We start from the raw sequence: 26755 nt of genomic DNA on the forward strand, positions 1-26755 counted from the left end.
GGGTTTCCCTACGTGACCGCTGTTTTTGTATCTAGAGCACATGGAAAAGCAGGCACCTCAAATGTATGTTTTCTGCGCATGAGACTTTGTGCACTCAGATCCCACTCCAAATGATAGGAACAGCAGATGTATCTCTGCTATTCCGTTTTTAAAATGCTTGTGTGAACTGCATTTGAAAGGCTGGCACGGCAAGTTTCTCTGCTCCAAATGGATCTGCTGGTCTGGCGCTTTCTGGACTTTTGGAAATGCCCGTTGTCACATTGGTTGTTTATGAAGCTTTTTCTACACTGACTTGAAAGCTGCCTATTTTGTGTTCTCATATGCCCAGATGTGGGAACTGGTGCTGAGGGCGCATGGGGCTGGCTGCAGAGGGCTTATTAGCTGATTTGGTCAAAGCTCTGGCTAGCATCTGTGACTTCATTTATGTGGAATAACAAAAGGCCCCTCCAGGTGCAAAATGCCCCAAGCTCTTCTGTGAAGGGCTCTCACTTTGGCTTCCTGACAAAGGGCCATACTGCTCAGCGCAGTTCCTTAGGTGTAAGAAAGGGGGAAAACCTGCCTCACTGAAAGTTAGAGGGCCATTTTGAGTTACAGTTTGGGCCTCTGATAAATCCAAAGCCTGGTTTCTCTGGAAGCCTATAGGAAAATCTGTAGCTCTAAGGGTCAAACAGGAAATGGTTAAGGATGGAGATATTTATTTTTTAATCAAGTGAGCATTCACTGACAAACAATGCAGTGAAAATGTTTTCTGAGATTCTTTTTAAGCCTTCTTGGGCAACTGTTTGTTTGCTAGTGACAGAAACAGAAGAGCCATACCCAGTTAAGGCTTCATAAAGCACAGCTGGATAGGAAAACACAGAGTATGAGTGAATAAACAGTGTTTTATGACCATCTTTAATTAGCTGATCATGACTTCACCAGAAAACAATACTTACAAGAATGTGGCAAATGTTATAATACATACAAAGGAACTAATTTTCTCAGTGAAAACAAGCACATCTTCCTAAGAATATAAACACCTTTTGGTCTTTTTAACTGCCACACCAGGAATGTTATTTTTCAAATGATATTTTAACTCTATGGATTTGCTGTGGAGCAAAACAGAAACTTTGGGAAAAACACTCACTTTTGTGATGATGTGGGTGGGAAAGAAAACTTCCTTAATTTGAGGAGGTGAAGGAGTCACCTCCTCAGCTCATTTATTTTTAAGACATTGTCTCTGAGAAACTGGGAATGTACCCAGTATCTTCATATGGTTTCTGTTAGGCTTTCTAAGCAACCAGTGAAGGAACCTTAGGAGCTGATATTGAATGTGAAGTGTAGTAATTCATGCAGCTTCCCCTCTATTTATATAAAGCAAAAGCCAGGATCATTGGTTGAAAGATCCACTCAGACTACTGGCCACTTGACTGGCACTAAGTCCCAAGTGGCAAGCAGGCTATGATGAAGAAAAGCAGAATCCTGTCTCCTTTCAAGAGGCTGCCCAGAAAAAAAGCAGATGTTAGCCATTTTTCACTGTTTCTTTGTACTCTTTCAATTTTCCATCGAAGGAATAGGACCTGAATTCTTTGTTGGTCCTGACTATAGCTCTTGGGATTTTTCATGTAGTGGGAAAATCGTATTTGGCCATAGATTTCCAAATAGCCTCCTGCCACCCACAGGAAATAGAAATTGTTATACTTCCCCTGGTCTATTGGAGAAGCCATAATTAACGAATGCAGTAAAGACTTTTCTAAAGAGTTTTTTTAATACTCAGTCTCTTTTTCATGCCTTCTGAGAATGAAATAGGATGCAGTGAGACAGAATCCAGCATGAAGTAGTTTGATAACATTTCCATCTAGGGTACTAGCAGTTTTTAAGACATGTTATTTTTTATTTCACTGCATCAATCACTTTTGTCTGCCCTAAGCTCCACAAATTGGTCAGGGTTTTGCTTGAAAACTGGAACAACCAGTAAGTGAACAAACACGGAAAGGAGAACCCGTAGGAAAAATCTCAGAGTAAATGCACTTTTCTCTGTGTTCTGTTTAGTCTTTTCTTGGCTCTTGTGGAAAACTAGATGTCTGAATTTGGACTGAGGAGTGGTTAGGTTTGTGTGAGTGTCCTCATATGTACATTTCCTCTTTGTTGCTGAAAGAAAATAGGATGCATCGCGGTACAGCTGGCCCAGCCCCAGCCCTTCCATGTGATCACAGCAGCTTTCCAAGAAGGCTGGTGTGCCTCACAGCTCCTGTGTCATTTCCTTTTTTTTTTTTTTTTTTTTTTTTTAAAATAATGCCATTGCTATTCAGAAAAGCTTCTCCTTTCACAGAAGGAAAATAAAACAACTGCTGAAGACTTTGAATTTTCTACATGATGTTGATATTTAATTTAGGTGTATTGTTGTTAATGTGTAATGTAATAGCTTGTTCCCTCTCTCTTTCGTGTTGTTAGAGTGAGATTTTTGTGGATCCTTTTTCTTTTATGGGGAATCAGTTTTTCAGTTTAGCTTTAGGCTCCTTTTGTACACAAAATGGTCTCAGAGGGGACTCACAAAGATAGTAGGAGGAAATAAAGGCAAAAGCGGTGGTAAGTTCTTGGCTCTTGCTTGAAGATATCTTAAGATGCAAACCAGTGGTTATGTAGGTTTGGCATATTGAAGGTTTATGATGTTAGACAGCAGTTCTCCTTTATAAATCACTGTGATAACCGAGGAACCATGTATCCTGTTCCTGAACCCAAGGAAGAAAAGTCTGCATTTGTTTTTCTTCTCAAAGCATCTTTCCAGATACTTACTGTGGCTGCGTAATAGCTAACTCAACTATTCTATTTTAAAACTCTTGGTATTTTAATTTAGAAAACAGTAACCAAAGTACAAAAAGTTTTTGATAGAAGCTTGAAAGGGGTAAAAAATGGAGAATATGAAAAAGAAATATATTGAAAATCCTGTATGCAGAAGCACAGTTGTATTTGTGTTTGTACTTCACTGCTGCTAAGGTGAATGGCGCATTTAGTAGCAGACACTTTGAGATCTACCTTTACAGAGATGGAAACAGGGGAAGAGATGCTGTTCTAGAGACTGATTATGGCAAAACAAGGACAAATACTGAATTACTTCATGTCAACTATAATGCTTCTATCAGAACCCTAACATTCATTTTCACAGTAATTTTAAGGAGAATTAAAATTAGAAACATGCGTTCATGCTTAGGATGTCAGAAAGGCCCTGAAAACTGGCAGTGGGAAAGCAGAATAAAATATTTGGCATTTGCTGAGTCTCTCCTACTTCCCTTCTTCAAAATGATGTTGTTTGATTTTTTTTTCTATCTTGGATATTTTTTTCCTCTTGGATATGATTGCTTCAGTTACCGAACTCCTATTAGTCCTTTAGTCCTCTGGTGCAAAATAATTCCACAGGATGCAATTGTTTTCCTGTTTTATATCACAGACACTCTAATTAGCATGCAGGGATCCAGCACAATCCTAACGAGGTGATACGGTAACGTCCTGCCAGGTTACACCACTGAGTTGCTGCTTCAGCTTGAGCTCCCCAAATCACCTCGAGTCCCTGATTTAGTGATGATATAAACTCTGAAGTCAAAAGGCTTGCTGAGGCCAGGTCTTCCACAGTGAGGAAAGTTCTTAAGTAATTTGACTTCTTATGCAAGTGTCACTGGGGTAAGTTGGATTGCTATTCCCTTGGATTCACAGAGGTATGGGAAGTCCTCTTTTTTTTTTCTTTTTTTTCTTTTTAAGAGGCATTCAGAGGTAAATGGTCTCCTTCTGGTTCTGTGAAGAGCTTTTACATTTCAGCAGTCATACCATTATAATGAGTCAACCAACGGACCATCTGGTCCTGTATTTGATCTCTGGTAATGGCCAGTACCAGATGCTTCACAGAGCAGAGCAGCAGAATCTACAGCCGAATAACCAGCCAACAAGGGGAGTTTTTCTTTTTAGCTCTTGTCAATTAGTGGCTCATTTATGCCTTATAAAATGAGCATTTGTTATTTCTAATACGTTTCGTTATCCAATAATCTTAATTTTACAGTTGTTCAATACTATTTTTTATGAGTTAAAGGAAATTTGCTATAGAGTATAGGTATTCTGGACACATAACTAGTAATTCAGTTAATTCATTATTTGTTCCAGAGGCTGTCATGTTCTTCAGCTGTGACTTGCTATTTCACCCTAGCTCAGTGGGGCTTTGTTCTTGTAGTGACAGGAGTCGAAACTTGAAAAAATCTTAATGAATACCACAGCTGGATATAAAAGGGGTTCAGTTGGGCAGGCCCTGCTTAGTTGCAGGGGCAGAGACAATAACACTGATTCCTAATTCAGGATTACAGAGTACATTTAATGTTTTGGATCCCAAAAGCTCTGTAGATCTCAGCCTGTGAGATGAAGGAGTGATACCTTCATTAGCACCTCTTAGTGCTATTGCAGTAGAAACTATCTAAAAGTATTTTCCAATTTTCAGTATTCGCAGGAACAAATAGGAAAAAGCACAGACTGAGTTCATTTCAAGCTGTCACTTCCAACAGATGTGTTACCATGCACTGTGCTGGCCAGGCAGTGGGATGTTCTCAGTTAGTAATGGCTTGTATATTTAAACTTGCTATTTTTAGCTCTTCACCATATCTCTTATCCTTTGTTTTCTCTTTGACGACAAAACGATGAACCTTTGTGCCTTGTGAGACAAAATTTGATGTGCTGTTTCTCTCAGGCCTTGAGGATTGTTCCAGAATTTCAGAATTTCTGTATCTCAGAATTATTTAGCATGTGGTAGACAGGCAGAGCTGTGTAACTCCACCTTTCTAGCTAAGCTGTGTGTCAGCGAGGTTCAGTAATCAGGAACTGAAACAACAGCTAACATCTCAAGTACCCTTCCCAGAAAGCTGTCTTCCTCCTTGGCTCACTTTAAAAATGACTCAGGCTCTCAGCCTTTTGGTCCTGCTCATTTCTCAGATGTTTTGATCTCCTTTTCCTACCTGTGCTGTGCTTTACGATCTTCTAGTTTTGCTGTTCAGAAACAGTTATAACAGTGAAAAGGACAGGTTTTTTTCCTTTTTTTTAATTTTTTTTTTAATTTATTTTTTTATAGAAGATCAGAGCTGCCATCTAGCCAGAAGAGTGCTACAAAGAATTAATTAATAGATGGAAGAAGCATGCAGAAGAAAATGATTTTACTTTGAGTGCAGTGAGCCAGCACATTTATGACAGAATTGCTTTGCAGCTACCTTAGGGACCACAATGTAAAAAATAATCTTATGCATGAGACAAGCAGTAGTGGAAAAGACTGCACTTCACTGTAAGTTAAGTGTGAAGTCCAGAAGAGTAATTTTGTCAAGTGTGCAGGAAAGCTAATTAAGTCAAATAGCTGTGAAGTCTCACTGCTGCTTCGTGTCAGAGATGCAATTGATTTGGCCTCATATAGAACTCTGTATGTCAATAAGTCAAAAATTCATATATGGCCTAGAAAATGATGAACTGTTTGAGCAGGCTTAGTGCAGAATGCTGTACAGTATAGATGCAAATGTAGGAGGTTTGAGAGGCTTGTGGCTTACAGGTGTAGGTGAAGATTGGTTCTTAGATAACAGAACATGCAAATGCTACCTCTGACAGACAAGTTATAAGGTGATATCTAGGCTCATTTCTTTTGAACCCTCTGTGATATGGGTATCTCACTATCTGTCATGCAGCAGAACTCTCTCAAGTTACACAGAAATGGTGATGGAATTACTTATTTTCCTCTTTGCTAAAGGAAAGGTTACCCTTCTTTTCATCTCCATTTCATCAAAACGTACCAGCAACTTTTATAAATCACAGCAAGCTGAGGGAGGGGGGAAGAAATGAGTAAAGAAAAAAATAATCTCTTTCCAGTGCGCTAATATTTACTGTGGCATCAAAAGACAATTGATTCTCGCTATGATTAACTGCAAGAAATCCTAACACAGCAAAAAAAGCCGATGATAAATTGACACAGGGAAGGGAACTGAATGAAAGGAATAGGTTTTCACTATAAGCGTAAACTAAAGCATGGCCTCAAGTGACCAGATGGCTCAAGGGATTAACAATGCTATATGGTCTTTTCACCCTCCTCTTCCAGCAACAAGTTCAAATATCTGAGTTAGTAATGTAAGGATTTACGCAAGCATAGCTTAGAGAGTCTTCATCTGCAACAGGCAGCATGGTAAAAGTTGTCACTATTTCATAGCACTATCTCTGTGAGAAGAATTGTATGTTAGAGTTGTGCCCTTTTTTTTGTTGTTGTTGTTGATGAAATGAAAACATTTGATTGGTACACATTGAAAGCCTTCAGTTTTCTTTCAGGCTCTTTTAAAAGACATCATTATGCTTATGCCCATTTTGTAAACTTTGGAACAAAATTGTTGTTCTGAAATGAAAACTGTGTCATTCAAAAACCCCTACAGATATCACATTTTCGCTGATCAGGAAGAAAGAGCTAGACATAAAACATAAATTTGTAAACATGGACAGGGGGATCTTAATTTTCAGCACGCAGTGTTGTCAGAAATGTTTCCTGATCTTTCAAACATTGTACTTTCACACAAGAGCACACACGCATACGAGAAAAGCACCATCATGAGGGGTAATAAGTGAAAATTCTTTAGGAAATCTTAGCAGACTACTTAGTACTAATGGCAACACTTTAAGTCATTTCTTGAGGATATGAGCTAGAAGATGAATTCTTTTTTTCTTATATCTGTAGTAGTTGCTTAGTAAATAAATAGACTTCAATCCTCGTCTTGAGGGCCGTAGGTTTTCTGTGTTTCATGAGCAGGAAAAGCAATAATCAGAGCCATTGGTCATATTCCAGATGGAAATTAATAATACTGATGATAGTAAAATATAGACATATATGTGAGGAGAAAAAAAGTAAGGCAAAAAGCTAGTGAAGCCTGTACGTGAATCTCACTCATACTACAGTACCATCTGTTTTTGTGTGGCACTTTTTTAATTCAAAAAATACATCTGCAGCTTGGATTTTCAGCTGGTCTGCTGACTTTTAGCTACAGACTTAAATTCTCTATCTTTTCTTCAATAGAAGTAACATTTTAGCCTCTATGCAAGATAAACACAGAAGATAAAAATGTTAGTTGAGTTTAATGATCTGATTTTCTGCTCAGCTTGGATAAAACTGTTTTTCTCCTTTTGCTTTGTTGCTTCCTTTCTGATGCCTTTTTTTCTCCTCCCACCAAATGCATGATTTGTATTTCAGATGCTAAAATATTTTCTTTTATGTTCAGGCAAACAATGTTATGTTAAATTTTCTTTCATAGATTTTGACCTTTCAAGAAAATATGTTGGCCCCACTGAAGTTACTGGCAAAATTTGCTGGAATTTCAACAGAGAGGAGGTTACCCTCAGGGATGTCATTGTGGTAAAGCTGTAATGCTCCAAGTGAGCTCAGAATGGGACCATTTGCCTGTGATTTCACACTGTTTCTGGTCTGACCTACTAGTACATGCTGTTTCTCTCTGGAATGTTGTGTCTCAGATAGCAGTACTTAGGCACTAGCTGCGCAGCAATATTTGGGTACAATGGCACATGTGAGGGACAAAGTTTGGACTATTAATCTCTGTTGACTGTCATAAGGCACAAACTAACATTGTTTAGGCTACAGATTGTTGCTATACACCGCACCCTTTCTTTACTCCCAAAGATATAGCTGATACCACTGCAGCCTTAATTTGGAAAGGGTACAGATCTGCTAATTTGTACAACTCTAGAGCACATGGACAATCCTTCCTTACTTAGCTACAGCATATGTTACAAAGAGTCAAGGAGCTTGCACATCTTAGAAACATCAAGACCAAGACAGGTGGTTTGTCTGTCTTTTGCCTGTTCATATTTAGGCCATCCCATTTATATTAAATAAGAAAGGGGAAGAGAGAAATGCTCAGCTTGAACAACAGTTCTTGGTTCTGCCAGGACCTTTCAATAAATCCTTACTTTGTGCAAAAAATAATCATTAGATTGAGTAGCATCATGGAAGAGAAGTTCAAAAAAACGTCTCAGCCGCTGCTGAGGTAGCTCAGTACTGAGTAGGCAGACTTCTGCTCAGATCTCCTTACTCCCAGAGTCTTACTATAATCGCACTAAGCTAGTTAATGTAGAAAAACAACATGAGGAAAATACATAACTTAGTGTTAGCTGACCTTGAATACAGTTGGACATCTGGAAGCAGGGAGTTGCAGACTAAACTGTGTGTTCAACAGGGCCTGCACATCGACTCGCCAAGCATTGCACAAGTTCACTGCAAATCACCGGAGAATACCTGTTGGCATCCGAGTAATCTGCTTTTAAGTCTCTTTTTTTCAGGTTTTTTTTTTTTCTTTCCAGATTCTCCCTCATTTTCTGTCATTTAATACTTTGCAAGTATTGAAGCCTCCTTTCTCTTTGTAAACTCCCTTGGATCTTGTAGGATTTTTCTGTTTTGTCTCTGCAACACACTCTGATACCGTCTACCATCATGTCAGCTGTTGTGTGATTTTTTTTTTTTTCACCACACTTGCAGGCTTAGCAATTTTACAGAACATTTACTGTGGTGGCTTTGGCAGGAGTATGAGCCTGCATTTCTTATTCAGATGAAACTGCTGTAAGTTCATTGAATGCAGTTAATCAATAGAAACAAATCATGGTGACACTGAATTCGTGAAGTTTACTTGAGGTTTATACATTGTTAGGAAAAAAAAAAAAAGGATCATACGCTGGTACGCAGAGGGTTATCAGCCATAGACTCATGACTTTGTTGCTTCTGCTTTCTCAAGTTAACGTGGGCTTCCTTTGGCTCTCCGAAGGTCACACTCCATTTTTCTTTTCACTTGAAGTCTTGGCTCAGACATGGGGGTAGTCTATTGATCTTCAGCCATTTTAAAATTCCTTAAATATATTGCTTTCTGTGATGTATCTGCCTTGCATAGTGATGCAGTGCTGGTATTTACATTCATTGGCGTTTATCGTAGACAAAATATTTCTGTGCAAGCAATTTTGTGAAGAACATAAAGCAGTGGACTCTAACCATGGTTGTACGTATGGCAAAAACTGTTTTATTTCATAAAAATCCATTTCCTCAGTGAGTATTGTCATTGTATCAAAAGATATTTGAACCATAATAATATTTCTAGAGGAAAAATTCCTTAAAACTATACGTAACCAAAAGTAAGTGCAAAATTCAGCCCCACAAGTTCAGCATCAAGATCCTGTGTGTCAGGCTTATTTTGAACCTCGGTAGTTGGGACAATTTTATAGTCCTTCTCAGATGACAATAAAATTCAAACCAGACTATAGAAACGTGCAAATGTTATTGTTAGTTTGTCTTTCAGCTTTGGTCTCATAAAACACATTTGAAACTGCAGATTTTCAGTAGGAAGGCTTTCAAACGGCCAGCCATTCAGGGCCACGGGAGATAGAATGGCAGTGGGAGGACCAGCCTTTTCAAAGGTGGGCACAGGCCATGTAAACAGATGTGGCTGCAGTGAATGGGCCAGCCTGAATAGCGACATTGTTCCTTGCCTCCCAGAGCACTGAGCAGGCACCAGCACAAGTCATACTTGCAGATGAGAGCTTAAAGTCTGCTTGTTAGCATTTGGGGGTGGAAAAAACAACCGACACCAAACCTGACTGCATTTAAGTTTTATTAAGTCTATCAAATATCACAGACATTACCCCCCAGAGCCATTTCCGAGGCATTCCTGAGCAGTATTTACATTATATTTTTTTTGTTTTTCCTGTGTGCAGCAGAGTTCATTTAGAGAAAGACACCATCAAAGCCACTTCAAGAGGAGCTTTTGCTTTTTTAAATTGATGTTGTAGTTTATTTTGGAAACTAGCTCATTTTCCATTGTCTGTGACTCACGATGGGCCTATAAATAGTAGCTTTAATACATACATGGATACATAATGCTGCTCAATAGCTGTACATTAAGTGCATTCCAAGAAGGAAGACTGGAGAGATACTGTAAACAGATTTTGTATAATGATGTACAGCCTGCATTCAGTAACATCTTCTGGACTGATTGTAGGGAGACGATTCCATTGTGTTGACAGAATTTCAGCTTGAAACTTTCATGCCTCTGCTGAGTTATTATACACATGTTCATTGATTTATTTCATAGGGAACTGTTATTGTTGAATACTTGTAAAGGTCACATATACCAGCATTTGGAAACTTGCCCAGGTTCCTTTAAATATCCCCGGGGATGCTGAGTTTTGTGATTTCTGAGGCCTTTCTGGGGAAGAAACAGGAGTAGAAATGCAGCTCTAGTTTGAGAGTTTGAGCACTTCAGTAAGAGCCCAGTAAGAAAATTCTTTATAAATACATACCACTGTATTCTGGTGCATAGGAGTGGTGATTGTTCCTTTCCTCTAGTAATGAAAAAGATTTGTGGGAAGTGTGTTTCGGATGCATGCGGCCTTCCATTTTGTTAAGTTTACGTGTAAAGATTGTGTCCCTGTTCTGTAGATGTTTGTGCTGTCTGAAGCATGCCAAACATCTCCAAAACAGATAAAGGAGAAGCAAAATAGGAGGGAGAAGAGGGGAAAGGAATGCATGTTCTTTAAGGGCCATTTTCCATTTGTCTCATAGTCAGAAATGATGTGTAGTACTTCTGTAGAAGCTAAATGAGCATTGTATGTAAAGTCTACTGATACTAATTTTCCAACCTCCAGGTCCTTTGTCTGGCTCAACAGCAGCTTCAGTATGCTAGGGAAGCAAAATAAACCCAGCAGACAGCTTGCTTGAAACGGTTTTTCAGTGTTGCCCTGGAAGTTTGCAGTTGTGCTGCAAACCTGTAGACAAAGGTAACGTACAGGAGTGTGCTTGATTCCATTTATTTTTGGAACAGCATTTGGTTGTTTGGTTTTTTTTTGGCGTGCTCTTAAGGCCTGTTTGATATATATATATATATATATATATATATATATATATATATATATATTTTTTTTTTTCCTTTTTCTTTTGGTAGTGTGAGTCTATCTCAAAAAGAGTGATAGGGAGTAAATAAGGTGGCCTAATTTAATTTCTTGTTCTGCCGCGCGCTGACTTTGTGTCTCAGGTCATTAATGGATCTAATAGGATTTTGGCATGAACCCGGGGAGGGGGAGGGCAGGGGATGAGCCGCAGAGAGAACTGCTGCCTTTCTTAACTCGAAAGCAATGTCAGGCCTATCAGCTTTCTCTTTAGTCCTTCCTGACAGAGCTGGAGGCATTTTTCTATACATGAATGTGTCTCATGCATTCATGAGGCTTTTTGACACCACAGCCTCTTTTGTTAAGAGCTAGATCACTGCTCTGCCCTTCTCCCAGCTGCCATATGGTGCGGTGGAAAGAGCCTTTCAAAGAGGGAGTGGGACTGAGGGACTGAGGCAGAGAGAAGAAAGAAATTGAACTGCAGTAGATGAAATTGATTTATTTTCAGAGCAAAAGGGGCTTGTGACTGCGACTGGTGGTGAGAGGGGATGCCTTGGGATAGAAAATCATCGCCCGAGCAGGCAAACAGGCTGTTCAGATGACAGCCATGCTGTGTGTGCTTGTTCTCCACACAGAGCCCTTGAAAATAAACATACGCATTTTTGTTATCTTAGTAATGCTATCTGAGAATGACTTACAGCCCCTATGCCTTAACGTTGGGCCTTGGCTTCATTTCAGCTTGCAATTTTCACTTCTTTTTTTTTTTTTTTTTTCTTTTTTCTTTTTTGGAGAACATAATCTCTCTGCAGTACCACATGTGCATAACTGTCAAACATTAGTCTGACAACCTTGGAAGTTTCTGAAAGATACCTGTCCTCAGCATGACATGTAGAGAAGTAGTGCTTAAAGGAAAACGCCACTTGATAATTTCCTCTGTGAAATGTGGGCAAATCCACTAAAAGAAATTGCATTTGTTCAGACCTACAGCACATTACCTTGTTTTACCAGGTGACCTTTATTCTTCTCTAGAATATTAAGACCATGTCTATTTTATTTTATTTTATTTTTTCTGCTTACACCGCCTTTTGCTTCAAAAGGAAGCCTGCTTTATGTCTGCCTGCAGTCAGTTTTAATTCCAGACTTGGTGTCAAAAAAAAAAAAAAAAAGGAATGCAATGCATGCATGCAAGTTGGAATTAAAATAGTTTATTTTGGAGATTATTTGAATTTTGAGGCAAGCTGAACTTCAATTTAGATGTCAGTATGCATCAGAAAAATGTGTAAGAATGGACTTTTCGACTGCATTTAGGAAAATTTCTGATTAAACTGATTGAAATCACTATTTGTATTCCTAGAAAACTCTCTAAATCTCTGTCATTATTTTCATACCTCTGTAGGTCTAAACTAAAATATGGAGGATTAGGTATCATCACAACATGATGTAGAATTTTTGGGATTTTTGTTTTAAATTCATTTGGTGTCTGTGTTCCCTGAGCGACTTAAAGAGACTCATGGGATCTGTAGTTCATGGGATATGCGAGAGGGCTGGGAGATCAAAGATCTGGATCATTTCCACAGGAAGAGAGGATAATAAAGAGAGAAACAATAAGAGGGTTATGGTGTAAGTTTGCAAAATTGTGATTGGCACGGTAGCTAGGGAAGCATTATTCTCTATTTCTCAGTGAAAGAGCTGGAAGACACCCAATATCAATTTAAAATAGAAGTTTTGAAGTGAATGAAGGAATACTCTTTTTTCACCCTATGCATAGTTAAATTGGAGTTCTCATTGCTGCAGGAAGTTCTGAAGGCCAAATGTATAAATGGATTTTAAAAAAATAGATTGAAATATTAATTTGAAGATGCGTAACGTTTATCTTACGCACAGAGCTCTGGATGCAGTCCCTAGGTTGGGAAGTCCCAGAAATGGCACTTGTTTGGAAGCTGAAACCATCAGCCAGACGATGCAATTAACCTCTTTTTTTTTTTTTTTTTTTCTTTTTGCCTTTTCTACCAACCACTGTCAAAGGCACAAACGTGTACTGAATTAACTTTTTATCTGGCCCATTTTAATTATTCTGTTGTTCATATAAGATATTAATCATTTCCAGTAAGCTGGGCTCTGTCCTTACTCCATTTATCCTGTCAGATACCATTCATTTATTTACTTCCATATTTCACTTTTGATTTTTAACTAGGGAGAAGATGTTGAAGCATTTGGGAGATTTACCAGACAGGATAGACCTGTCAAAGGGGAAAACTCAAATCCACACTTCCCAGGAGACATGGGAAGCTCAATTGGCTTTTGAAAGAAGTTGAACAGGCTCCAAGCAGCACACTACTCTTCTGAAAGATCAACTGCTTGGATTGTTTATAAGCCAAGATGATTTCTATTATAGACAGATTCTTTTTGAATAATAGTAATAAAAAAACGGTTTCATTACAGGATAAGCTATTGCTTAAAAACTGGATTTTTCATTTCCCAAAAAGTGCTGGGCAGTTTATCAATCACTGCAAATTTAAGAACTCAAAATAGCAGCCAGGTTTACTAATCATCTAAAGATAGTTTTAATCCCCACTTCTGAGACAGTATTCTGTATGTTTGGTTTGTTTTAACTTTGATGTAGATCTTCTCTGGCAAGTTTTGGCACCATATGGTAAAACTGACAAGTAAGGAAAGTAGACAAAGGCAAAGTAGGAGGCATAGGCTTTGGAACGACTAGGAGCAGTAGAGAACCTGCTAAGGCAAAGCCAAATGACTATGAAGAACCCAGGAGAGCTGTTCTCCCCACAGGCGCATTCCTGTGCTCTCAGCTAATGTTGTCACTCTGGGAGCTGCTGGATCTGTCCTGTGGTTTCCATTCGTCTCTTTCACACATATATGGCATATACTGTAGATGATGTAACTGCAGCATGGCTCATTGTGTGGGGGGGCAGAAAAAGAGGGTCACTGATGTTTTGATGGTTGGTGTTGGTAGGATCTCGCTGTGTTGTCAGTGCCCAGTGCGGCAAGCAGTCCCAGCTATCTCGTCCCTCCCTCTGTTAGTGTATGTACTCAGCCTGAAGCAGCACAAGAAAGAAAGGTCACTTTTTAAATATCCCACACAACACAGCGGATGTGTATGGACAGAGCTCAGAGCTCCACTGGAGCCCTGCAGTGCTTGGTGCAGTTAAACAGGATTGTCCTTTCACCCTATTCCCTGATCGGAGTAGATGGAGACATGCCAGTGTGAATTCCTTTGGCTTCGATTCAGTAGTGCCTTTGAGTAAGAGTCAGCAAAGCTTGTTTTAAGTTAATGATTGTGCTACACGCAGTCCTCATGGAGAACATGTGCAAGGGATCATGTTCCCCTTTTATGCGTATGTCAGCCCTTGAGAAAAGCAGAATGAGATGAATAAAACCACTTCATCAAGATTATTTCTGAGAATTTTCCACTGAGTCATCCAAGTTTCATATCTTTAAGAATTTAAATGATTATATGGTCGAGTTTTGCTTTCTACAAATAAATATGTATGCAAATGAAGAAAAGGATTTTTTTTTTTTCTTTTTTAGTTGGTAGTGGTCACAAAAGAGCTATTGTGTTGCTTGTTTGCTGTTGCATTTTTTGTCTTTGTTTTTCCTTCCAAGAAGTGATTCTTATTGTCAAGACACTGAAAGTACTAACCTTAAAAAATGCTGCTGCTTTTGGAAAAGAGAAAAACAGCTTCTGGGCTAAATTCTGACCTCACATTAAAAATCATTGTTATTCACAAAGATGTTTATTCAGTATTCTTCTCTACTACCTCTTATTACAGTAGGAAAAGAAAGGCAAGTTTACACAAAGGAGCAGATAAGTGATATGTTTTTCTTCTTTGCTTATTTGTAATATCATTATGTGTTCTGAAGAGAGAAAGAAATACTCAGCTTGGAGCAGACCAGTGATCAGTGAATGGTCTCAGAAGTGCCGTAGGGAAGGGCATGAGACCTGCATACTTCCAGAGGACCAGTCCTCTGAGCTCCATGGCAGCCAGAACTGCGGTCCAGGCTCTTCCTTTAGGACTGGGCAAGTATGTACTCCTTCCTAACCCACTTGATGACCTGGTGACCATCAGTTGGCTGAATACTCAATCTACTGATCCCTCTAGGAAGGAAGTTGAAATAAATATAAGTAATGTGCAAGAATGCATTCTTATCATGTCTTAAAATCAGTGCTTCACAGTGTAAAGGAAGTTATTAAATAAGTCAAGTCAACAATTTCAAAATGTTTTATGGAATCACAGTTTTTGGCTAAATAGCTCTGGATTTATACACACGATCCAAACTGACTGCAGCATGGTTTTGATGTTCAGATTGACAGATTTACTATGCGTTTTAAAATATGCCAGCTATAACTATGTGTTTAATCCACTCAAGAATGTCAGGTGTGATCAAATATTCATAAAAGAAAGTGCTTATGAATTGAACTAAAAAGAGTCAAAGTACTTAGCACTTTATTGTATTAAAAGTAAACTGTTTGTGCAGTATCGTGTGACCAAAAGCTAGGACTCAAAAGTGAAATGAAATGTTTTTAAAAAGGTCAAACAAATCATTTAGTGATCTAATTTTCATACAGAGTCAGACTCAGTTTAGATCAGATGCAACGAGAACAAATGGTAATCACTTTTGACAGATTCCTTTGTTTTTGATAATTACTGTCTTGATGTTGTATTTGGGCTGCCTGGTAACGTTTTCTTATTCTTAGCAGCAGAGAGGGAGCTAGCTAACCAGCTCTTCAAGGGTACGTTAAACACGTAGATGCAAAAAACCCCCTATATTTTAGCAGTCTCCTTAGCGTTTCCAGTATGTCTTCCTTTTGTGAAACTCTATTACAAACTCATGGCAATGGTATTATATGTAGGTAGTGGGGCCACGTGTTTCAAAAAGGGAGCTAAAGGACTGAAGATGGCTTGTTTCAGGTACTGCCGCTACTTACAGTCCCTGAGGCTGTGAGATCTGAACTAATGCTTGTCACTGTATGAGGAGGTGGAATTCATCTTAATTTTCATTGAGTAAGGAGTCTTGGAAAATCACTTGACAGGACATTAGGCAAGAGCTGATCTACATTTCAGTTCACGATTCTGGGTAGCACAGATGTGCCAAAATGCGTTGGTTTTCAGTTGCTGCTATTCATATATGATTTTGACAATGAAGATATTATTATATGAAATTCATTCAATATCATCATTAGGTGCCTCATTACTTCATGAAAATTATGTCCTATCAATAACTGTAATGTCAGTAAGATTTCATGGGGGATATCTGTAGGAAGATCTGTATACTTAGTATTTAAGTGTACAGCTTGTGCTAATTATTATTATGCTCCAGTTAAGTCCTTGCTGTCCTTTACCTATTGGAACCATGTTTGTGTCTTGCCTTGAATGAAGGTTTTTGTGGAGGAAGATGTCTTCAGTAACTGTATTCACAGGAAAGGGCTACTCTGAAGAGACTTGGTGACTACTGATTTATCAGAGAAGCCTTTGAAAGCTGTCTTCTTAGTAGTGATATTGAAAACTTTACATTTACTGGAACACGTGTGAGAAATACTTCAGAGTATTGCACATGTGAGTTGCAAGTTGATTTTATATTAGGTGGGTGACTTTCTGGAGCACTTTCTTTAGCACCTTTTGCTGCACATTTTCCTTTTTAGTTTAGCAGTATTCAATCAGCAAGCCTGCAGCAAGTAGTTCAGATACAGTCTAACTAAACTGATGCATGAAAATCCTGGGAGAGCAATACGCCAGAATTTGACACTAGCTAATCATATGGTTATCGCAGAAACATTCATTTAATTTCATGCCCCACATTTCCAAGAGCAAGATGTAGCCAAATTACACGTACAGCAAAAACTGTTTGAACTAGTTCTGCTAAGAAAGTATTGGTATATATGGAGTGTAGAACTCTGCTTCCCAATCAAGTTGTTTTAAATATAGTTAATATTAGCAATTAGCAATGAAAATGCATCAACAGAATGTGAGGTGAGTGATTAACAAAATCTTGGGGACTCTTCCAGCCCATATAGGAAATAAATCATTTGTGTGTAAATATTACTATTAATGACTTAGGCTGTTTCCTGAACCCAGTAATGTAGGCTTTGCCTGATAGTGAAGCAGAAGAAATCAGCAGAAATAATTTCGCTCAGAAGTAATTTAACACTCAGGGAATAAGTCCCTCTTTAAAACCAACCTTCATTTACCTTTCAGACACAGTGTAGAACTGGCACTGAGATAGGACAGTCTAGGACAATCGCTTAAATCAAGCATATCTCATACTGTCTGATGAAGGCTGAAGGATATAGGTCCTGCATTTCTGCACGCAAATTCCTATGTATCAAAGCCTTGACTGATGCTCTTTGTGGAGATTAGTCTTCAGCAATCTAAGTTCAAAAGCCTGATAGCTCCTTCAATCTCCTTTTTCATTTTGTTCTTGTATCTGTGTTATCTCACGTCTACCTCCAATTGCAAAGACTGTCCTTTTTTTTTTTTTTTCTTTTCTGCATATTCTTTTGAGGTTTAAATTGTTGGAGCAGGAAATGGGAACATAGAAGAGAGAAATTTTGCTACGTATGGACTTCCAAAATGAATGTAGTTTTACAGTTCACAAAAAATTATCTGTGTATGGAGGTGTCCAGTGCTTTTACCCACAGAGATCTTCAAGGAAACTGGCACTCGTTTTGTCCACAGCCTTACTTGTGCTGAAATATACAGGGTTAGGGTTGTGCAAGTTGGAAAGAAGAAAGTAAGTCTGGGCTGCTTAGCCTTTTTAATGCACTGTACTGTTATAGTCATTCTTCTCCCTGCTTCACATATCATTGATTTCTCATAAGTTAGAAGTGTACTTTGCTCAGCAGCTGAAGGTTTATTCCTAAGTATTTTTAACCTTCTGCCAGATGGTTTCTGCTTAATTCTGGAAAACAGACAAACAAACAAAAACCTGCGTAGAGGTTTAACCTTAAATACAAGTCTTCTCAATTTATCCCCAAGCTAAGCATAGGTCAGTAGCATACATTTCTGCAGTCTTGACAGATGCAGTAGGTGACTCCTTAAACAAACACAAACCCCACAGAGGCAATATTTGCACAGATAACTATCAAGTCAAAATAAGCTCTGTCTTCATTACAGAACACAGTGCAAGATGCACATCCAGCCTCTGAGCAGAAACACATTTCTTCTGGTATTTCAGCTCTAGATCGTATTGAAGGATGCCTGTACCCACATAAATAAAGTTGAAAAGCCGTGTGTAATGAGAAGCAGGATATGATCCCGTTCGTCACTGTTAGGGAGCTGCATACCTCCTTATGTTCAAGCTGGATCATATAGCTCTGTAGTTACACAATAGGTAAGTAAATATTGAATCGCCCCTCTTCCTGTCCCCCCCCTTCTTCCTCCCTGACCCTAAGAGGAACTGTGGAAAGATTGTAAGAGAGGGAAAAAAGGCAGCTTACATTTGCTAGAATTTAGCTTCTGGCAAGCGACATTATAAGGAATTCATTTCCTGGCACATAATTTACATGTCCAGTCCTCCCACCCACTCTTTTTTTTTTCTCCCACCCTACCCCCACATCCCTCCTCCAAGCTGCCTGCTCTGCAGTGTTCCCGCAGCTTCCTGCCTTATGTTTGCTTTCTATTTTCATATCCATGGGAAAGGAATCTGCTTTAGCAAAGGCTGCTATCCTGCCTGCATCAGCCAGCCAGGGCTGCCACCTTAAGCAGAGGCCACAGGTATGTGGACTTCATTAAATGGTGGTGAAGCATTGAACAAATGACTGTCGTTACATTTTGGCAGTGTCAGCTGGAGAAATTTTCTCTTTGCTTTGAGGTTTTTCCTTTCTGCTGGCAATAGAAATAATTTTTTATTTTAAATATTTAATCTAAATCCTGTTTTAGGGTGCTATTTTGGGGAAAAGTCAGTTGTGTCCCTCTTGCTCGTTAAGGGGCTCTCTGTTGTGTATCTTTGATGCTGCTTTGGGCAGCTCTGCTACTTTGATCCTCTTAGAAATAGGCTCATTACAACATCCACCTCGCAGACTAACACTTCAAAGAGCTTTGCCAAGGACAAAGGGAGGAATTTAGAAACAGAGCCAAGTGGCTCTCAAGTATCTTGACTAAATTACCTTTGTACTAATAGTAACTGGCCCAGTTGCAATTCTGAAAGGAGGAAACAAGTAACGCTCTGTGCTTCTTTAATGCATTTCATATCGAATTAATAAACTCGCTCAAAATCTTAAAGAACTCAGTGCCAGAACAGCTGCTAAACTAAGCAGACACCACTGTCATCGTAACAAACTTCACAGTCACTTGGACTAAGGTGAATCAACATCGCTGCCTGATTCACCTAGCCAGTGTGATAGAGCCACTCAGCCAGCAAGACCAAATGAGAAAATGGGCTGTTCTCGAAATCGTTACCTCCTGAAATACCAGTAATGGCATTATGAGTGGTTCATACATTACGAGGTGTGATGCGTATTGTATTGGTCCAATCTAATTTCGTTACTTAAGGCATGTTTGATTTAGGACTTCTTTTAGGAGTATAATGCTATGTATTAATAGTATTATGTGCTTTCAACACCAGTGACAGTACTAGATGCTATACAAATAGAAGATACTAAAGTGGCTTTGTCCCACATAAACTGCAGTGCCAATTGGAGAGCTCAGCTGATACCATGAGTGTCTAAGGAATACTGCATATCACGAGTGGGCAATGCTGCTTAGCCCTTGTGTGTGACTGTGAGCCTACATCCTCAGCTCATATTGCTGTAATCCCTACCATGGAAAAGGCTTTTTCTTTTGAAATAATTTATGACCATACTTTAAGTAGTAATGATTCTTGAAATAAACCCTCTACGTATCAAATGTAGTTGACATTCGTTATTCTAATCACAGGAGCCTAGTATTACAATGCAAGTTGTACCTACTACTGTTGGAAGTATACTAGGCACCTCCTAGGTGCCAGGGTGAAGGGTGCGGATGGCTGTCATTCATCAACCTTGACCATGCTCATGAACTCATTTATGACTCCACAGGAATTGTCATAGCCTCTTGCCTATGCATTTTTCTATTGCATCTTCTTAGCCATCCTTGAAATGTTCTTATGTGTCTCTTCGAACCAATCCTTTGTTCTTATGGAGTTTAATTAATCTTATGAGTTTAATTAATGAGTTACGATTTTTCTGGGCAACAAGGGGATAGTAGCAACTTCTTGCTTATAGGAATTTATTTCAGAATAATAATAAAAAAGATTACATAAACTTGGTGAACCACATGCATTTCTTTGTCAAGTGTGAACCACGTTTACATTACACTTGTTTCTAATCTGTCACAGCCTTCTCTATAGAAGGATGCTTGATCTTTATAATTCAGCAACAAGTCTGGGGAACCTGCCTAGCATAGGCAGAACCTCTGCTAGCAGATAGGAGTGCAAGAGTGCAGACACTCGCAGTGTAATCTTGTTATGCCTGTATCTAGATGCATTTTAGGTTCCTGTATGTTGTATGAATGAGATAATCTTGATCTGTCCATCTTGCTTTGGACATCACTTACTGCTGTGTCTGGAAGATAAGGCATCTGTACATAAACAAGTCTTCTTCAGACAGCATGAATGCCTGCAGTGTGCTGCATGGACTCTGGGATGAAGTCCTTCCTTCAAGAGAATTCTCGGCAGGTAGAGTAACAGTTCCCTGTTTCTAATGCACCTGTTCTCTGAAGGAATTCCCCAGAGCAAAGACTGGACTATAATGCAATTTTCTAAAATGGTCCCACTTTTTATTCTGTCACTGGCTTTAGAGGTTATAGGCACTGACAACAGGACTCAGCAGCAATTTTTTCTCCACTTGTATATCACTGACAGAGCCAAACGAGTCAAGCAGTGACAAATAGTGCCCTTTCAAAACTGTAGTTATTCCTCACTATATCATTCCTGTTTCTGTTGGCATTGCTGTCAGATGCTTGCTGTCAGATGTAGTTTCAATATAGCAGGGCACTAACGCAGTGGTTGCTATGACCTTTTATGCAGAAAGGTAATACTTTCTCTGACTGTGCTAAGCAAAGATAGAAAGCTTAAGATATCCTTCTACTCTTGAACTGACCCTTGTTATTTCTGTCTCTGGACCTGTGGTTTATCTTTTCACAGGAAGTTCAGAAGTGTTTGAACAGCATTTGAAAGCTTGCTGAGAGCTTACCTTGAGGAAAGGAACTCTGCCAACTGAACTCCTGGAAAAAGCTGTCTTAGGGCCTTTGGAGGTTTACTGTCTTGATGGACTATGCATTGTCTTGAGGGCTGTAACTTTGAACTTAGTTGTCTCTAAATTTCTCACCATCTTTAACACAGCTGACCTTTAGACAAGGAAATACTGGTTTCAATTCACATCCCAGCTCTTCATAGTTATTTCCCTGGAAGGCAACCCTAATCCATATTTTAGGTTCTTTTTTATATCCATTGCAGCATTGCTTTTTGGTGAAACGCTGAGTTCTGCAAGGCCCATGTATTAGTGTACCCAAAGGAACATCCATGCCCAATACATGAGGAAAACCAACTTTTGTTAGTTGCTTTGGTCTGCTTATAATATTCCAAAGTTATCTGTCGTGCCTAAGAAAAATGATTTCTTTTAGCACTATTTCCAAGATATTTCACTCTCTTTTTCAGAAGCCAGCGGGACAATCATACTGTATTGTAAAATATACTTACTAGAAAGCTAATTGTAGTGCTTGGATAATTTAATTCTGTTCTATTTTGAGCAACATAGCAGTGTCTGTAATAGATTCTCCTTCTTCAGTCCCTCTTGTAAAGATGGGGTAGATTCTTCAGAGGCAGCTGACTTAATTGGGAATAGTACCAACTTACTGGCGCTATGAATGCACGTAATTCATCATTCTTTGTCCTGGAAACTCGTTCTTCTACAACTCATACATATTTTTCTGTTTTTAAGACATCATATCACTTCTGCATAAGGTGAAATAAAGTCTTCACACGCTTCTCAAAATTGTGGCACGTCTTTGGGAAACTGTTTTCTAACTGCATGTTTCTGTTCTTACTAAGTTTCCCTAGAAATTTTAGGTTTATCGTCTTCTGCTTTTTTCAAAAACTCAAGGAAATCCATAGCCACAGGATTATATTAATTAATTGGGACTGCTTTCTGAAGGGAATTTACTTGACCCGTTTGGTTAGTTTCTGAGGGAAAAAAAAAAAAACAAAAAAAAAAAACACTTGTTTTTAGGATAGAACTAAAAAAATCAGCTAACCATAAAGGAGAAATGATGGAAAGGGCTGACAAACTGGGACATGAGGGAAGGGAATGGCTAGGCTTTCTTTCTGTCTTTAGTGAAATGTTAGTCCTTATTTTACCCCAATGCTACAACTCTTTTCATGAGAAACTACGTTCCCATGTTCCTTAATGGCAGAAATAAAACCCAGTGATCTGGGATTTTTTCTGAGAGAAAGACAAAAAGTACAAATTTTCTTTGATGAAATGTCATTCTAAAGACCTATAGGTAACTAGATATTGTAAACAACCTAATATTTCTTGCATTGTATGCTAGCTAGTTTATAAAATATCTAGGGAGTTGATATCATACTACAGTGTCTAGGCGCTTGTATTTATTGTTGGCTTTTGGAGCAGAAGCAGATAGGTTTGCCTCCAGTCCATAGCTTTTATAGGCTTCCGTAGTAGAAATATATTTTTGTTTGTATTAATTGCACACATTTAATAGGAAAAAAAAAAATCTTAAATGCAATTAATATTTAGAAATTATACTTTAGTACTTACTAGTTTATGATAAAGTAATATATGGAAGTATAGATATATGTAACTATAGGTTTCAAAATTGTATCTGCCACATGGACTTACCAAGATTATATACAAAGAGTAAATGCAATGGGCTAGGCTGGCTTTTTTGTCATCGTGAAAATACAGAGAAGCATCTTGTGGCTGATGTAACTCACACATACAAGTAAAAAATTCTCTACTAATTATTTTCTGTAAGTGGATTGGCAATTATTTGATCTTCATGCAGCCTGGGTGTGTTGTTAGTTTCCGTTACCTTCCTGGGCAGCAAGTTGCTAGCCTTCTGAGGTACTCTGGTATTTGTGTGGTCGCTAGGGAATGGATGAGATACTTGAACCTGGTGAGATGGTGCCCATTGTGGCTGGTCCTGCTGCCGCCCAGGAGACCTCTGGGTTCCTCTAGCTGCTGCGGGGCCATCAGAGCAGTCACTGTGCCAGGCGCTAGACAAAAAGTCAGACAGCTTCCTTCTGTAAGATGAAAAATGAGATGGAAGAGTTCAGTGATTAAGGCAGTGGTCAAAGAGATTAATGTGACCAAACAGAGACACTAAACTGACCAGACATAATTCACAAACCAGTATTACTCCAGATAACATGACAAAGTGCTCGGGCCTGGTGAGATCTATTTTTGATGTACTGGCATCTGAACAAGAAAACTGGAATTAATAGTCACATAATTTGTTTCCCACTCCTCTTAAATTATTGAACAGAGCACATGGGAGAGCACAGAGGCTTAATGCCAATGCCGGTGAAAACTGATCCATTTCAGCTTGCATATGACTGAAGAGATGGATTTTAGAGAAACTGTGGCAAAAGCCTCACGTTTCCACTGATGAATATTCTACAATTGATCTCTCAAAGACGGCAGATGGGAACCAGAGCAAAGCTTTTATCGTGCAGTGGGACAGAGAGGGATACTTCCAAACCTACCGAATAAAAAGAGGAAAGTATAGCAAAAAGTGCACCTTTGTAAAACAATGGACTATGAACTTAGCTGTAGCCATCAGGCTTTTGCTCTCTTTCCTGCAATCACCAGAAGCGTTACCAGCCATATAGCAAACAGCATCTCACTAAATGCAAACAAATTTGCACTTGATGTACATGTTGACCACAGAGGCACTGGTAGAAATAGACATAAGATGTTGTATAACTGTAATGATAGTGTGAGGTTAAGATTTTATGCCGTGCCTAAGATATTGCTGTATTCCTTCCTTTGTTTTTGTTTGCTTGTTTTGGTTGTTGATGTTTTAACGTTATCTGGGAACTAACTTTATTTTATCTGTGTTAAAAGTTGTGATTTAGAGTCACCTAAGAACAAGGTGTGTATAGGTGTGTATATATCCTTTTCCTGCCAGCTTCAGTCTCAAAACAGTAATTTTTATTTCTGAAGGCTGGATGCAACCTAATATGCTTTTCCTCCACAGTTTCTGGACTGAAACTGTTGCTGAGGAAACAGATGCATCTTTTCCTATCTGCATAAATCTGATTCAAGCAATCATACTGGGTTTTACATCAGCTCGGATAAATTGGCTCACAATTTAAATCAGTGCATGACACAGGAAATGCTTCTAGGTTTTAGAAATACAGGTTTCTCACAACACCTGCCCATGGCTGTAGAGCAGCTGTTGAGGCATGGAAAGGCCATTCTACTTGTAACTGACCACTGGGAATTAAATTCAAGTAAAAACAACTTCAAATAGTGTCCACAATTTGCACAATATTTTCCTGAAGTGATACCATGTTTTTACTATCCTGTTTGTTGCCTGCCTGTTGTTTTTTTTTTTAAACCCTTACAAAGAAAAGCTGTTTTTGTAGTGGCAATACCTGGCTGGAATTGCTTTCCTTTGGAGAAAATGGGGCTGTTTTTCTCTCATTGGCAGGTAAGCACTGTTCACTCATTGAACTTAAATATCTTCCGGGTATTTAAATGGTATGAGCTTGTGATAGCTGCTATTAGCTAGTGATACTTAAGGTGGTTTCTAAGAGTCAGTTGTGTACTAATTTGCAGCCAAGTGACTTCTCTGTGTGTATGTATGTCTGTGTGATATTTTTGTTTTGCCAGACCCATTGCCTGTTGTGTAGCTTCGTTTGTGAGATGACAAAGTAATGCTCTGTCTTTATCACCAGTTCATTGAGCAGGAGCTCAGCCCTGCTTTAATGTGGCTGTGCAGCCCCCCAGCAGCTCACAGACAGACTGAGCTCAGGCTTTTTTAGAGCTAAGCCAGACAGCACTTGTGTGTGCCTGCAAAACCCCACATAGGATTTAACCTTCATTATGTCAAGGGGGCCTTTGAATATTCATTTCTTTTCAGAAATAATGGTTCTGAAAGTTCCCAGCACCGGCTATGTGGTAACATTTTGCTCTCGCTCCTCTCACCTATGAGGATGAAGGTCAAAATCAAGTGGATGAGTTGATTGTAGCACAATATAATGTCTACTGGCCCATTTTTACCCTTAGAAGAAGCTAGAACCCTCTATTCACATTTTATATTCATTTATGCCTATTTGCTAAGTAATTCTTTTCTTCTTCATCTTTCTATACCCTGACACCTTAATCTTGCTGACATCTTACAATAGTTAATGAGAAGCAGCTCCCTGTCTTTTCATTGCTTGCTTTCCTTCTAATACCAAGGCATTGGATGATAGTTTACTTTGCAAGTCTTGAGAATGTTGTGTTGTACTTCTCTTCTGAAGAATACATATATATTAACAGAGCTCAAGCCAAGAGTAATAATGACAGCCTTATAAAACATGATTACTAGTACAGACACTTTCTTGAATATGTCACCCAGGTATTATTTTCAGCTGCAGACCTGAAAACCATTTCCATATTTTATAGACAAAAACATGACATCTAGCTCTAGGAGAAGCACAACCTATCTAATATATTTGAGAACACAATACTTCTAAATAATGCTGTTTTGGGGATATCTATAATCTCTGTTATGAGGGTAATTCATTAATTTCAGCTTCTTTAATGTCCGTCATGTAGTTAAGACATACATATACTTCCAACAAGCAAGATCTCTGGCTTTTGAGAGACAAGGTGAAAAATATGGAGAAGGAAATCTGATTGGATGTATAAACCACATGCAAATGTTTATACTATTACTGTGAAAGAACAAATAATTGAGTAAGCAGATTGCACTCATGGCAATCTCAGCAGAGGCAGCTATGTGTTTTTTTTTCTTCAGCTTCTCTCAGGAATATTAGGGGAATTACTGAGCCAGCCACTGCTGAGCTGAAGAGACATTAACTATATACCAGACGCACCTTGTGTTTTCATGCCAGGTTAACTGCTCTGTGCCTCAAGCACAGAATATTTTATTATAAAAAATCTAGCAGAGAAGACTGTTGCCTCATGCTATCATGCTGGATACAAGAAACATCACCTGCTTACTCCAAACACAGTCTTGTCCAATGCTATCTGCTCTTCTAGGGTGAATATTTGCATCGTGAAATCAGCTGTCACTTTGTGCATATTGATTTTAAGTCCCATTGCAACTTTGACAGAAGTGTGCCAAGCCTACATCTTTGTAGTACCAACAGCTACAGCAAGCAGTAAGTCTGTCTGGACTTTGGATTTGTACTGGAAGGAGAGTACCTTGACTTCCTCTAGAGCTCACAGCTGGCCAACAGAAGGGTAGACCAGTCAAAGATAACTTGGATGGCTGTTCTCAGTTTTGTTTGCAAAGTGTAATGCAAATTCATGCATATTCAGAAATTGCTAGGAAGTGCTCTACCAGTGCTGACTGTTAGAAAAACCTTTTCTGAATCTAATATATTTAAGTCTCTGTCTCCTCTGTCTTACAGTATAAACTTCACAATGCTGTTCTGACTTGTTTTGGCCATAAAACATTTGGTTGTCTTGAAATATACACCTTGTGCTCTGTGATTTTATAGCGTTATTAGAAAAATTAGTTTTCTGATCAAAAATTGGTAGCTGCTTCTAAAATTAACATTAGTTCCCCTAATCTAAAAACTGTTCTGTGCAGTGCTTCATTTATCTGGAAATCAAGGAGGCGAGGTCATTGTGAAGACATGGTCTTCA

The 26755-nt window shown here is 38.8% G+C and overlaps 1 long non-coding RNA gene across 2 annotated transcripts in view; it reads left to right on the plus strand.

Annotated features, from left to right (window-relative positions):
* The window catches only part of LOC128084240 (uncharacterized), a 42935-nt gene that overhangs the window by 5256 nt on the left and 10924 nt on the right, over positions 1-26755 (plus strand). Inside the window, exon 1 of one of the 2 annotated variants that reach the window (XR_008208402.1) lies at positions 18517-18647. The exons of the other annotated variant lie outside the window; for it this stretch is intronic. This is a non-coding gene — a long non-coding RNA (uncharacterized LOC128084240). Of the gene's footprint in view, positions 1-18516; positions 18648-26755 lie in introns of those variants that run through there. 2 annotated transcript variants of the gene reach the window in all.

Source organism: Tympanuchus pallidicinctus, unplaced genomic scaffold (genome assembly GCF_026119805.1).
Source record: "Tympanuchus pallidicinctus isolate F22 unplaced genomic scaffold, pur_lepc_1.0 scaffold26, whole genome shotgun sequence".
Lineage (NCBI taxonomy): Eukaryota > Metazoa > Chordata > Aves > Galliformes > Phasianidae > Tympanuchus > Tympanuchus pallidicinctus.